The sequence below is a fragment of the Peromyscus maniculatus genome, chromosome 5 (assembly GCF_049852395.1).
Source record: "Peromyscus maniculatus bairdii isolate BWxNUB_F1_BW_parent chromosome 5, HU_Pman_BW_mat_3.1, whole genome shotgun sequence".
Classification (NCBI taxonomy): Eukaryota; Metazoa; Chordata; class Mammalia; order Rodentia; family Cricetidae; genus Peromyscus; species Peromyscus maniculatus.
Window position 1 is genome coordinate 21,506,359 of NC_134856.1, and position 13,906 is coordinate 21,520,264.

Genomic DNA, 13,906 nt, shown 5'->3' on the forward strand with positions numbered 1-13,906 from the left:
CCGTCCAGGCCGGTGGGCGGGGCGATGGGAACCCGTGGTCCACAAGGGGCAGAATCTTGACCCTGGCTCTGGCTCAGGCGGGGAGGGCGGAGGAGCATCCTTGGGCGGCTAGGGAGGAGACCGGGAAAAGACGGTGGGGAAAAAGAATGGTTCCTATCAAAACATCTTCCAAGCGACAGTGACAATGAGAGCACCGGCCAATATGCCGCTTTAAAAAAATTGCTTTTCATGAGTCAGGCGCGGTTCTGAGCTTGCACTGCCCTGTGGAAGCCGTGTTAGGCCATCCCACTATTGATGGTAATAAACACTGCTGGACATGGATGCCTCGTGCACAAGTTTTGTGTGCCTCCACTCAGTCTCTGCAGTGGTTCTTTATTTTTACAGTGAGACAGACATAAAATGAGCTCTCCTGAAGACATGGCACTTGTGTACCGAGGCTGCTGCCTGCTCGCATTACAGTAGCAGAAGAGCCAGCATACTTCGTAGGGTTTATGGAGAAACCAACTAACAGGACAGGCCATAAACAGGGGAGTGAGTTCCAGGTAAGGGTAGAAAGGCAGTTGGAAAGCAGTCTTATGCAGTGTGGCGGTAGGAACGTTCCAGCAAAGGCAAAGGTTTCTGGGGAGTTTCAAGACTGCGACTAAACCGCAGTGACATATTGATTAGTGATGGAGACATGTGCTGTGATACTGTCATTGGGTGATTTCATCTTTAAGACCAGAGTCCTCACTAAAATCCCTACAGCATGAGGAACCAACATAACCTTCCATGAGCAGACCCACCCTCAGCTGAATCAGACTAATGGGGCCAGAGCAGGAGCAATCAAGAGGGAAAAGATGAGCAAGGACGCAGCATATGTGTCTATGTATGATGTACGTATGATTGTGTGTTGACATGTGTGCAAGTGTGCTTTACCCATGAGGTCAACATTGGTCTATCATCTCTACCTTGATTTTGGGGTGGGAATTTTTTCTTTCTTTTTTTTACACAGGGACTCACTGTATCTAGCCTTGACTGGCCGGGAGCTTGCTATTGTAATGTTGACGAGGCTAGCCTCAAACTCAGGGAGATCCAGTGCCTCCTGAGTCTTTTACTGAGCCTGGAGCTTGTGATTTCAGCTAGGAGACAAGATCCACCCAGGGATGCTAAAGTTGGGAACAAAACTTTGGTGAGGAATCTGGCTTTGCTCTTTATTCATCCCTGGGGCCTTCGACGACAGACACTCCCCGCTGCAGGAGGTAGGGCTTACTTCCTCCCTGGTGTAGGGATTAGATTAGTGTCTTTACAGAAAGACGAAGGAAACTACGCATGGTGGCACAGGCCTTTAATTCCAGTCCTAGAGAGACAGAGGCAGGTGGTTCTCTGTGAGTTTGAGGCCAGCCTGGTCTACATAGAGAGTTCCAGGACAGCCAGGGCTACATAGTGAGACCTTATCTCAAAACAAACAAACAAACAAATAAACAAAAGGGAACTAACTGGAGGGAAAAAAAAAAAAAACCTAGCCTGGCAGAAAGTTCTTAACCAAGAGGTTGAGGTCAAAGACTTCAGTTGTGAGCCATGTTGCTCTCCTGGACATGGGACAGGTCTGAGGAAAACACCTTTTCTTTTTTCTTTCTTTTTGTTACTGTGTGTGTGTGCGCGCGCGCAAGGACATCATGGCATGCTTGTGGAGGTCAGAGAATAACATTCATGACTTGGTTCTCTCCTACTTTAGATTCCTAGGTCTTTTTGTTTGTTTGTTTGTTTGTTTGTTTGTTTTTTTCTTTTAAAGCAGGGTACCTCTGCACAGCTCTGGCTGTCCTGGAACACACTGTGTAGACCAGGCTAGCCTCAAACTCACGGAGATCCTCCTGTCCCTGCCTCCTGAGTGCTTGGAATAAAGATGTCTACCATCATGCCTGGTCGACTCCTAGTATTGAATTCACTTGTCAGGCTTGTGTGACAAACACCCCCACATTTTTTTTGAGGATCTTACTATGTAGCCTTGGCTGCTCTGGAACTTTCTATGTAGACCAGGTTGGACTTGAACTCATAGAAATCCACCTGTCTCTGCCTCCCAAATGCTGGGGTTAAAGGTGCGCATCACCATGCCCAGACCCCTTTTCTTTTCTTTCTTTCTTTGAGAATGGTCGTGCTGTGTGATTCTGGGTCCTACTGCCTTTGTCTTGCCAGCCCAGGAATGACAGGGAAGTCCACTGCTCACGGCTTCTGAGAACATTTACCCTAACCCTATAACCTCAGTCTAACCCTGAGAACACACCAGTAGATAGTTATTTGTCCCCTATTCAAGAACATTCTATAAAAAAATTATGACTCAAAAATAAGCAGAGACCAGGGACGTGGCATAGGACTGTAATCCCAGTTTTGAAGAAGCTAAAATTGGGGCTGGGGAGCCGGCTCACTGGCTAAGTGTTTGCTGCTCTTACAGAGGACCTGAGTTCAGCTCCCAGTACCCAGCTCAGGAGGCTTGCACTGCCTATAAACCCAGCTCCAGGGGAATCCAACGCCCTCTTCTGACCTCTGTACCTACACTCACATGCACATACCCACACACTTAGATGTAATTAAAAATAAGTCATTTTCCTTATTGTAGATATAGTTTATATTAAAACCCCTGTGGTGGTATTGTGTTCCCCAAAATATTGTGTACTCTAATAAATTTATCTGGGGTCAGAGAACAGACAGCCACTAGATACAAAGGCTAGAAAATGGTGGCACTCACACCTTTAATCCTGGCATTCCAGAGATAGAAATCCATCTGGATCTCTGTGAGTTCAAGGCCACATTGGAAATAGCCAAGCATGGTGACACACGCCTTTAATCCCAGAAAGCCAGCCTTTAATCCCAGGGAGTGGTGGTAGAAAGTAGAAAGATATATAAGGCATGAGGACCAGAAACTAGGAGATTTTGGCTGGTTAAGCATTTTGGCTGGTTAAGCATTTGGCTGGTTAAGCTTTCAAGCTATGGAGCAACACAGTTCAGCTGAGATTCATTCTGGATGAGGACTCAGAGGCTTCCAGTCTGAGGAAACAGGACCAGCTGAGGAACTGGTGAGGCAAGATAGCTGTGGCTTGTTCTGTCTCTCTGATCTACCAGCATTGACCCCGATAACTGGCCTCGGGTTTGATTTTATTAATAAGAACTTTTAAGAATCCTGCTACAAACCCCAGACTGTGAATCTGGAAATAGGAAATTAAACTCCTTTTTTCTTTCTTTCTTTCTTTCTTTCTTTTTCTTTTCTTTTTTTTTTTTTTTTTGTTTTTTTTTTTGTTTTGTTTTTTTTGTTTTTGTTTTTCGAGACAGGGTTTCTCTGTGTAGCTTTGCACCTTTTCCTGGAACTCACTTGGTAGCCCAGGCTGGCCTCGAACTCACAGAGATCTGCCTGCCTCTGCCTCCCGAGTGCTGGGATTAAAGGCTTTTTTTTTTTGTTTGTTTGTTTTTCGAGACATAGTTTCCCTGTGTAGCTTTGTGCCTTTCCTGGAACTCATTCTGTAGACCAGGCTGGCCTTGAACTCACAGAGATCCGCCTGCCTCTGCCTTCAGAGTTTTTTTTTTTTTTTCCAGAGCTGAGGACCAAACCCAGGGCCTTGTGCTTGCTAGGCAAGCACTCTACCACTGAGCTAAATCCCCTAAACTCCTTATTTAAAAATAAACTCTTTTAATAATATATATATAAAAGAAGCCGGGGCTGGAGAGATGGCTCAGAGGTTAAGAGCACTGACTGCTCTTCCAGAGGTCCTGAGTTCAATTCCCAGCACCCACATAGTGGCTCACAACCATCTGTAATGAGATCTGGCGCCCTCTTCTGTATACATAATAAATAAATAAATCTAGGAGAAGAAGAAGAAGAAGAAGAAGAAGAAGAAGAAGAAGAAGAAGAAGAAGAAGAAGAAGAAGAAGAAGAAGAAGAAGAAGAAGAAGAAGAAGAAGTAGTAGTAGTAGTAGTAGTAGTAGTAGTTGGATCCTGGGCTGAACTACAGAGTGACACCCTGAATCAAAAAAGCAAACTAAGCATGGTGACACACACCTGTGATTCCAGTACTCAGTGAAGGGAAGAGCATTGGGCGTTCACGCTCATTCATGGTCCTGTGGTGAGTCAAGACCAGCCAGAGCTACTTGCAACCCAGGGGAGAAAGAGAAAAAAGAAGAACCAATCCAGACAAAAATATTCATATATATGCCGGGCGGTGGTGGCGCACACCTTTAATCCCAGCACTCGGGAGGCAGAGCCAGGCGGATCTCTGTGAGTTCGAGGCCAGCCTGGGCTACCAAGTGAGTTCCAGGAAAGGCGCAAAGCTACACAGAGAAACCCTGTCTCGAAAAACCAAAAAAAAAAAAAAAATTCATATATGAATAAATACAAACAGCCAAGTAGTGGTGATCCACGCCTTTAATCCCAGGCAGAGGCAGGTAGATCTCTGAGTTCAAGATCAGCTTGGTCTACAGAGTGAGTTCCAGGACAGCCAGGGCTACACAAGAAAACTCTGTCTCAAAAAACAAACAAACAAACACTTCTGGGGTGACAGCAGCCAGGTAAGCTGTTCAAGTGTTTACCCTTTGAGCATGAAAACTGAGTTTGATTCCTCAGAACCCTTGTCAGGAAAGGTCTGGTGTGCTTTACAATCCTGGCAACAGAGACACAAAGGCCGACCCATGGTGCAGTATCTCCACACCCCACTTCAGAAGCGGGGTGGGCTCAGTGGGTAAAGGCGCCTGCTGCCAACCATGATGACCTGCGTTCAGTCTCTAGAAGACATATGGTAGAGCAAATGAACAGTTGTCTTCTGGTCTCTGTGTGTGCCCCATCATAGGGTACGCCTTCGCATACACACACGTATAAAACAAACACATTAATCTAATAAAAAAAAAAACCTGCACATTGAACTTCCAGGGTATAGCAGGAATCTTAGAGAGTCTTATTAATAAAATCAAACCCAGGGCCAGTTACTGGGGTGAACACTAGAAGATCAGAGAGACAGAACAAGCCACAGCTAACCTCACCTGGCCAACTTCTCAGCTGGTCTTGTTTCCTCAGACTGGAGGCCTCTGTGTCCTCATATCCGAATGGCTCTCAGCTGAACTGTGCTGCTCGAAAGCCTGAATGCTTAACCAGCCAAATGCTTCTAGTTTCTGGTCCTCACACCTTATATACCTTTTTGCTTTCTACCATCACTCCCTGGGATTAAAGGCTCACTTTCTGGGATTAAAGGCGTGAGTCACCATGCTTGGCTGTATCCTTGAACAGATGGATTTCTGCCTCTGGAATGCTAGGATTAAAGGAGTGAGCTACCACTGCCTATCCTCATGTTTAATATTGTGGCTGTTCTGTCTCTGACCCCAGATAAGTTTATGAGGGTGCACAATATTTTGGGGAACACAATACCACCACACCAGGGTGTTAAGGATATGAAACTATGCAGATTGTCACCCAACAAATGAGACTTTTCTGGGTGGGATCCCGAACCAGAGAAAGGACATCAGAGGGAAAACTGGTAAAATTTAAACACAGTCTGTGGCTCAGTGAATGTGGTCCATGGTTACCAACAATTCTCTAGAAGTGGTAAAGCCTCCATGCTGACAAGAGGAAACTGAGTGCTATGCAGACTTAGCATGATATACAATGGCAGCCAGCTTGAGTTATCACCAGTATAACTGTTGGAGAACTATGCTTGGGTCTTTCCAGAACAGCTCCCCAGCAAACCACGTTAGACAGCCATTAGAGGTGTGGGGGTCAGGATCAGGGATGAGCCTAGGTCTTTCATTTTAGCTTAAAATAACCATGTGTGTGCCGGGCGGTGGTGGCGCACGCCTTTAATCCCAGCACTCGGGAGGCAGAGCCAGGTGGATCTCTGTGAGTTCGAGGCCAGCCTGGGCTACCAAGTGAGTCCCAGGAAAGGCGCAAAGCTACACAGAGAAACCCTGTCTCGAAAAACCAAAAAAAAAAAAAAAAAAAAAAACCATGTGCATTCCATCCAGGAAGAAATCATATTTATACACCCCTCTGATAGGGGTCTGTAGGACACACGGAGGTTTTTGTGCTCACAGACATGCACTAGAAGAACCTGGAAGGTTAAGCACACAGGGTTGTTCCTTCAAGGCTGGAACAGACACACTTTCTGGCCTGATGACCTTCGCACAATCTGTGTGGCCGGACTTTTGGGCACTGGACCCTCCTCCAGACCCTTCTTGTAAACTTAGTTTTCTCAGTCAATTGATAGAACCTGTCTTTGTGGAAGGTGTCGCGTTTTACAAAGAAATTGGATGTCGTCACATCTGATCTGTATTTAGCTTGCTTACTCAAAGAGATTTAGGTATGCTTTGTTGTGCACGCGGGATTGAGTTCATCATCACAAGAGAAGGTTTCACTAGATGGTGCTGTGCTTAAGTAGGACTGAAATAAACCACTCGGGGTCAGACTCCCGAAGTGTGAGCCAACACTGGCTGCTGAGTGGTGTGCTGAACTGTCTTCTTGGCTCCCAGAGCACCTCACTCTGCTGCCTGTGAAGGTCACAGAGACACCCCCATCCCCGGCCTGCTCCGGCTCGTCTCTCCAGGTCTGTTGTTGTTTGGTTTTGGGCTTCGGATGGTGAATATTGGATCCTTCTGCTTCCACTTCCAAGTGCTGGAATTACAGGCATTGGCCATCATGAACTACTTGGTTTTTGGTTTTTTGAGACAGAGTCTTACGTATCTGAGTTAGCTGAACTCTAACTCACTGTGAGGCCCAGGCTGGCCTTGAACTTCTGATCCTCCAGACTCCACTTCCAATATATCTGGACTGCAAATGTGTTATGCTACATCCAGCTTCCAACTGATCTTGCTGCTGCCAGAACCCCCACGTCAGACAGCCTCTCCACAAACACCCCGAGGTGCTGAATGATCTGTCTCACTTTGGTGTCTGGGTCCTTGGCTTTGGACTAGTCTTCACACGCGAACAGCATCCTCCACACGTGCACACATGCATATACTACACACACCTCAGAAAAGAGTTCTCTATCCCCCTCCATCTCTTTCTTGAGACCCAAACTCACAGTCATCCTCTGTCTCAGCCTTATGAGTGTTATGATTACAGGTGAGACCTACTACATTCAGCGTAAGAATGCCCTTCAACATCTTTGCAAATTTTAGATAAAAGTAAACTGGTTTCCAAATAAAAGCTTGAGGACTGTTGGGCATGGTGGTGCACATTTTTAATCCCAGCACTCTGGAGGCAGAGACAGATGGATCTCTGTGAGTTCAAGGTCAGCCTGGTCTACACAGTGAGTTCCAGGACAGCCAGGACTACATATAGAGACCCTGTCTAAAGAAAAGAAAACTACCTTTAGGGCCTTTGATGTGTCCCAGTGGGTAAAGGTGCTTGCCACCAAGCATGATAATCTATATTTGGCCTCTGGAACCCACATGATAGAAGGAAAGACTCAACTCCTACAATGTTCCCTCCAAGCTACACAAGCCCACAATGGCACACACATGCACACACACTATATTGCAAATAGTAATATATGTAATAAGAAAAAAACAACCCAGAGGTTGACTTAGCAGGCAGTTCTGGCATCCAAGGGCATCTGGCTATGGCATTTGTATGAGTGAGTTTACTAAGTATATAACAAGTCACAGTGAAATAATAAATAGCAAGTGATGTTAGTCTGATAATAGATACACAGATGTAAGTAGGTAGATGGCTAGGTGGGTAGATGAATAGATTGAATGGATGGGTGGGTGGGTAGGTCGATGTGTGGATGGATACATGGGTGGATGAGTATATGGATGGATGGGTGAATGGGTGGATGAATGAATGGATGATGATGGATGGGTGGGTGGATGGATGGGTGATAGATGGGTGATGGATGGGTGGATGGATGTGTTGTGGGAATCTTTCTGGAATAAGCATCCCAGTACCAATGAGAATGGAAGAGAAGAGATGTCATTGGTGGACCAAAGCCAGGACAGCTCCTGAAAGGCCTTGGTCCCAGGTCCAGTTTTCATTCTCATTTTATACTCTTATATTTTTGGTTGTGAGCCTTGCCTTTAATGGCTGAGCCATCTCTCCAGCCCTCATTTTATACTCTTAAACCACAAATTGGGGCAAGCAATCAAGAGAGCTTTTACAGACTCCTACGTGGCAGTCAGCCTTCTATTTTTCCAGGTATGTGTTATAAGCTTTTGTGTAAGTTACTAAGGTGTAAGCTTTGGAGTCAGGTGGTTGAGGGCAAGGATGCACGGTGTCAGCTATTTCTCCAGGTCATTCTGTCCCAGGTGGCAGGTTCCATGCTTGGAAATGAACAGTACAAGCAGTGCTTTAAGTAAATCTAATGCCCTATCTCGGGGGGAAAAGTCTGTTTTTGACCTTATTCAGCTCCAGACGGGTTTCCCACTGAGCTTTTTCTCCATGGCTGAGCTTGCAGCTCTTTGTCTCCCTCAGACACTTTTATATTATGGGGTGGACAGTATGAACAGTAGTCAACGCGGTTGGAAACGGTTCACCCTCCAGCTATCTCAGGGACATGCTGTTTTCACTCGGGCTGTTCTGCTGTTCTTTCCTTGCAGGTGCAGAGTTCGGGGAGAGGGCAGCCCATCCCTGGACAAGGAGTCTTCGAGGACACTTAACATAGATAGAGGTGTTTGGGTCTGAATTAGGGGCGGCAGCCTCACTTACAGAGCTACGTCGTCAAATAGCACGTGACAACTGACCAACACAGTGTCCACTGCAGCTGGGACACTGGTGAGACCGTCTTCTTTATAAAATGTTCATTCTTTATTTGTGTGTGACACCCGTGTGGAGCTTAGAGGACAACCTGTGAGGTATTCTCCTCGCACTGTGTGGGTCCCCTCAGCCCTTCCTGGAAATGCCTTCACAGACGCCCAGGAGCCTGTCTCTTAGTTGATCTCAGATCCAATCAGGTTGGAAAACGATACTAAGCGTCACAGGGCTAGGGAGATGGCTGAGTCAGTAAACTGCTGCACAAACCTGAAAAACTGAGTTTGAGCCTCAGAATTCAGGTGTTAAAAAGTCACGTGGCACATGCCTTTAATCCCAGCACTCGGGAGGCAGAGAGAGGCAGGATATTGATGAGTTTGAGGACAGCTTGGTCTACATAGCAAGTTCCAGGCCAGCCAGATATTCTTAATGAGACCCTGTCTAAAAAAAATAAAATAAAATAAGCCGGGCGGTGGTGGTGCACGCCTTTAATCCCAGCACTCGGAGGCAGAGCCAGGCGGATCTCTGTGAGTTCGAGGCCAGCCTGGGCTACCAAGTGAGTCCCAGGAAAAGTGCAAAGCTACACAGAGAAACCCTGTCTCGAAAAAACCAAATAATAATAATAATAATAATAATAATAATAATAATAATAATATAAAAATAGCCAGGCAGTGGTGGCGCACGCCTTTAATCCCAGCACTCAGAAGGCAGAGTCAGGCCGATCTCTGAGTTTGAGGTCAGCCTGGTCTACAAAGAGAGTTTCAGGACAGCCAGGACTACACAGAGAAACTCTGTTTCAAAAAACCAAATAAACTAGGTGGTGGTGGCGCAGGCTTTTAATCCCAGCATTTGGGAGGCAGAGGCTGGTGGATCTATGTGAGCTCAAGGCCACCCTGGTCTACAGAGTGAATTTCAGGACAGCCAGGACTGCACAGAGAAATATATAAGTGCAGGTGTTTGTCTTCGTTAGGGTTTCTATTGCTGTGAAGAGACTCCATGACCACGGCAACTCTTATAAAGGAAAACATTTCATTGGGTGCCTTACAGTTGAGAGGTTCAGTCTATTATCATGGTGGGACACAGTGGTGTGCAGGCAGACATGATGCTGGAGAGGTGGCTGAGAGTTCTACATCTTGTGCAGGCAACAGGAAGTGAACTAAGATACTGGGCATGGCTTGAGCATATATGAGACCTCAAAGCCTACCTCCATAGTGACACACTTCCTTCAACAAAGCCACACCCACTCCAACGAAGCCACACCTCCTAATAGTGCCACTTCCTTATGAGCCTATGGGGGTCAATTACATTCACACTACTACAGTGTGTATGTACCATGATGTTCATGTGGAGGCCTAAGGTCAACTTGCAGGAGTTGGCTGTCTCCTTCACCATGTGGGGCCCAGGGATTGAACTCAAATTATCAGGCCTGACAGTAAGTGTCTTTACCCCCTGGACCATCTTGCCAACCTGGTATGGTTTTTTGTTTGTTTGTTTATTTGTTTGTTTATTTTAGTGAGGGTCTCATGTAGCTCAGGCTAGTCTTAAACCCATGATCCCCCTGCCTCCTTCTCCTTGTGCTAGACTCACAGGTGTTATCACAGAAGGTTCCCCATATTTTTGATCACAAGACACACTCCAGAAGACAGTTGTCAGCACAACCCAATGACGTGTGGATTCAGTTGGAAATTACAGCAGGGTGCAGTATGGTAGACCACACTTTCTGTCCTCTGAATCACTAACCAGACATGGAAAACAGGCCCCGGGCACAAGAGAGAAGCACATGGAATTACACATTATAATTCCTCCCCACAGTCAGCTTGCATACCACTAGCTTGTTTTGCCTTTTCTGGTTTGTTTGTTTGTTTGTTTGTTTGTTTGTTTGAAGAAAGGGTCTAGTGTAGCCCAATGCCTTGGTTAGGGTTTCTATTGCTGTGATAAAACACCACGATCAAAAGCAACTTGGGGAGGAAACGATTTCATCTTACAACTCTCAGGTCACACTCCATCACTGAGGGCAGTCAGTGCAGGAACTGGAGGGAGGCAGGAACTGATAGATGATCCATGGAGGAGTGCTGCCCCAAACCTGATCCTCACGGTTTGTTGGCTGTTTCCTTATGTAACCCACAGCCACCTCCCCAGGATTGGAACTGCCCAACCCTATAGGCCAATCTGATGAAGCTGTTTTTAGTAGTTGAGAGTCCTCTTCCCAAATGATTCTAGCTTGTGTCATAAAACCAGCCAGCATACGCAGGCTGGCCTAGAACTCCATCTGTAGCTGAGGGTGGAATGCTGGGATTCTAGGTGTGTACTCTCAGACCTGGCTTATTTAGGGCTGGAGATGGAACCCAGGGCCCAGTGCATGCTAGGCAAGTACTCCATCCAGCCATGCCTTTAGCCCTTCTCTTTTTAGATTATTGTATTTTAATGTGTATGAGTGTTTTCTCTGCACAATTTGTAGGTAGTGTGCCATCAAATCATTTTTTTTTTCAGTTATCTTGGATGTTCAGAGTCTCCTCATCAGTCCTTACTGCTTATATAATCTTGGGGAAGGAGGGGCTTGTCCATCTGCTAGGTTTAGAGACTTCCTGAGACTTGTGAGTTGTTTACTGACTGAGTCTTAATGAGCCTCTGATCATAGATCATTTTTTTAAATAACTTATTTATTTTATGTACATTGATGTTTTAGTACCACTAGGACTGGAGTTACAGACAATTGTGAGCTGCCACTTGGGTGCTGGGAATTGAACCCAGGTCCTCTGGAAGAACAGATAATGCTCTTAACCACTGAGCCATCTCTACAGTCCCTCACCATCATCTTTTAAAGAGGTGTTTTTGCTTTTTGTTTTTGGAAGACAGGTCCTGGAACTTGCTCCGTAGACCAGGCTAGCCTTGAACTCAGAGATCTGTCTGCCTCTGCTTCCCAAGTGCTGAGATTAAAGGCAAGTGCCACCACTGCCTGGCAAAAAAAGGCTTTATTATTATTATTATTATTATTATTATTATTATTATTATTAGGTTTTTCAAGACAGGGTGCCTCTGTGTAGCTTTGTTGCCTGTTCTGGATCTCGCTTTGTAGACCAGGCTGGCCTCGAACTCACAGAGATCCGCCTGGCTCTGCCTCCCCAAGTGCTGGGATTAAAGGTGTGCACCACTGCCACCCTGCTACTTATTATATTTTTTAAAGACAGAGTCTCACTATGGCTGGCTTGGAACTTGCTATATAGACCAGGTTGGCCTTGAACTCAAAGATTCACTGCCTCCAACTCCTGAGTGCTGGCATTAAAGTTGTGTCCCACCACACTTTTTTTCCATAATTTATTTTTATTTTATGTACATTGGTGTTTTGACTGCATGTATGTCTGTGTAAGGGTGTCAGAAGCCCTAGAAATGGAGTTACAGACAGGTGTGAGCTGCCATGTGTGTGCTAGGAAATGAACCCAGGTCCTCTGGGAGAGCAGCCAGTACTCTGCACCACCTTAGGATTCAGAAGTCCCTTCAACTTCTGAGTCTTTTTTTTTTTTTTTTGGTTTTTTGAGACAGTTTCTCTGTGTAGTTTTGGTGCCTGTCCTGGAACTCACTCTGTAGACCAGGCTGAGCTCGAACTCACAAAGATCCGCCTGGCTCTGTCTCCCAAGTGCTGGGATTAAAAGTGTGCACCACCACTGTCCAGCTTCCAACTTTTGAGTCTTAAGGAGTCTCCTTTACATAGCAAACTTGCTTGTTGGACTTTTTCTGTGGGACCAACAGCTCCCCAGTAATGATCCAGAAACTTATTCTTAATTATTAATTATGGAAGCTTGGTCTTAGCTTAGGCTTTTCTTCAACTAGCTCTTATAACTTAATTAACCCATGTTTTCATCTACGTTCTACCAGGTGGGTCAGTTACCTCTTCTATTTTTTTTTTTTTTTTTTTTTTTTTTGAGTCAGGGTTTCTCTGTGTAGCTCTGGGGCCTGTCCTAGAACTTGCTTTGTAGACCAGGCTGGACTCAAACTCACAGAGATCCGCCTGCCTCTGCCTCCCAAGTGCTACGATTAAAGGCATGCGCCAGGCCGGGCGGTGGTGGCGCACGCCTTTAATCCCAGCACTCGGGAGGCAGAGCCAGGCGGATCTCTGTGAGTTCGAGGCCAGCCTTGGCTACCAAGTGAGTTCCAGGAAAGGCGCAAAGCTACACAGAGAAACCCTGTCTCGAAAAACCAAAAAAAAAAAAAAAAAAACAAAAAACAAAAATAAAGGCATGCGCCACCACCATCACCACCACCACCACCACCGCGCGGCTTCGGTTACCTCTTCTTAGTAAAGCACATCTGACTTGCTCCAAGTCTGCTGGTGAAATCTGTGAGCCTAGATTTCTCCTTTTCTTTCTCTCTCTCTCCCCCCCAAAATCCCGCCTATCCTCTCCTGTCTAGCTATTGGCCATTCAGCTCTTTAGCAATACATCTTCACACAGTGTACAAATATGCCACAACACCTTTAGAACTGGGAGTTCTGGCTTCTTTTCAGTCACTGACCAACACAAGTTACAGTAGAAAACGGTTCCTTCCATCTGACACAGTTTCTAATCGGCTGCTGAGGGCCGTTGGGGCAGGGGCTGGGGTAGCATCACTGTGCAGAGGAAGGCTGCTTGCTGGCCTGCTCCCCGACTGGCTCAAGCTCAAGCTTGGCTATCTTTCCTACACGCTCAGATGCCCTGGAGCTGGAGTTACATGAGTTGGGAACTGAGGTCAGTCCTTTGGAAGAGCAACCAGTACTCTGAATCACCTCTCTAGCCTCCGTTATTTTCTTTGGCAGCCCTTTGAGAAAGGGGTCTGTCATAGGAATTCAGCAGAGTCACTGTATCCAGAGTAGACGTTAGAATGAGCAGCTGTTTTCTAGAAGTACGTTGACCTTGAAGAATCCTTGGGAAAACAGTGATTGTTTTCCGAATATGTAGAATTGTTTTACTGAGGGGGTATTGCTGCCATCCCATGACTTTGGTCACAAGACACCTCAGGCACACCTGAGACTCTTGTGTTATTGTGTATTGCAAACAACACATAATAAAGGACTAGAGTCATAGGGGCACATGATGGTCTCCTTTACTAAATTAGAATAGGGACCTTGGTATGAGAAAATGCTTTGTGTAATGATCAATAAATCCATCTTTGTATGGCTATTCGGGGTTTAGTTCATCAAAGAGGCTGGACCTTCTGTAGCCACATAAGCCTTAA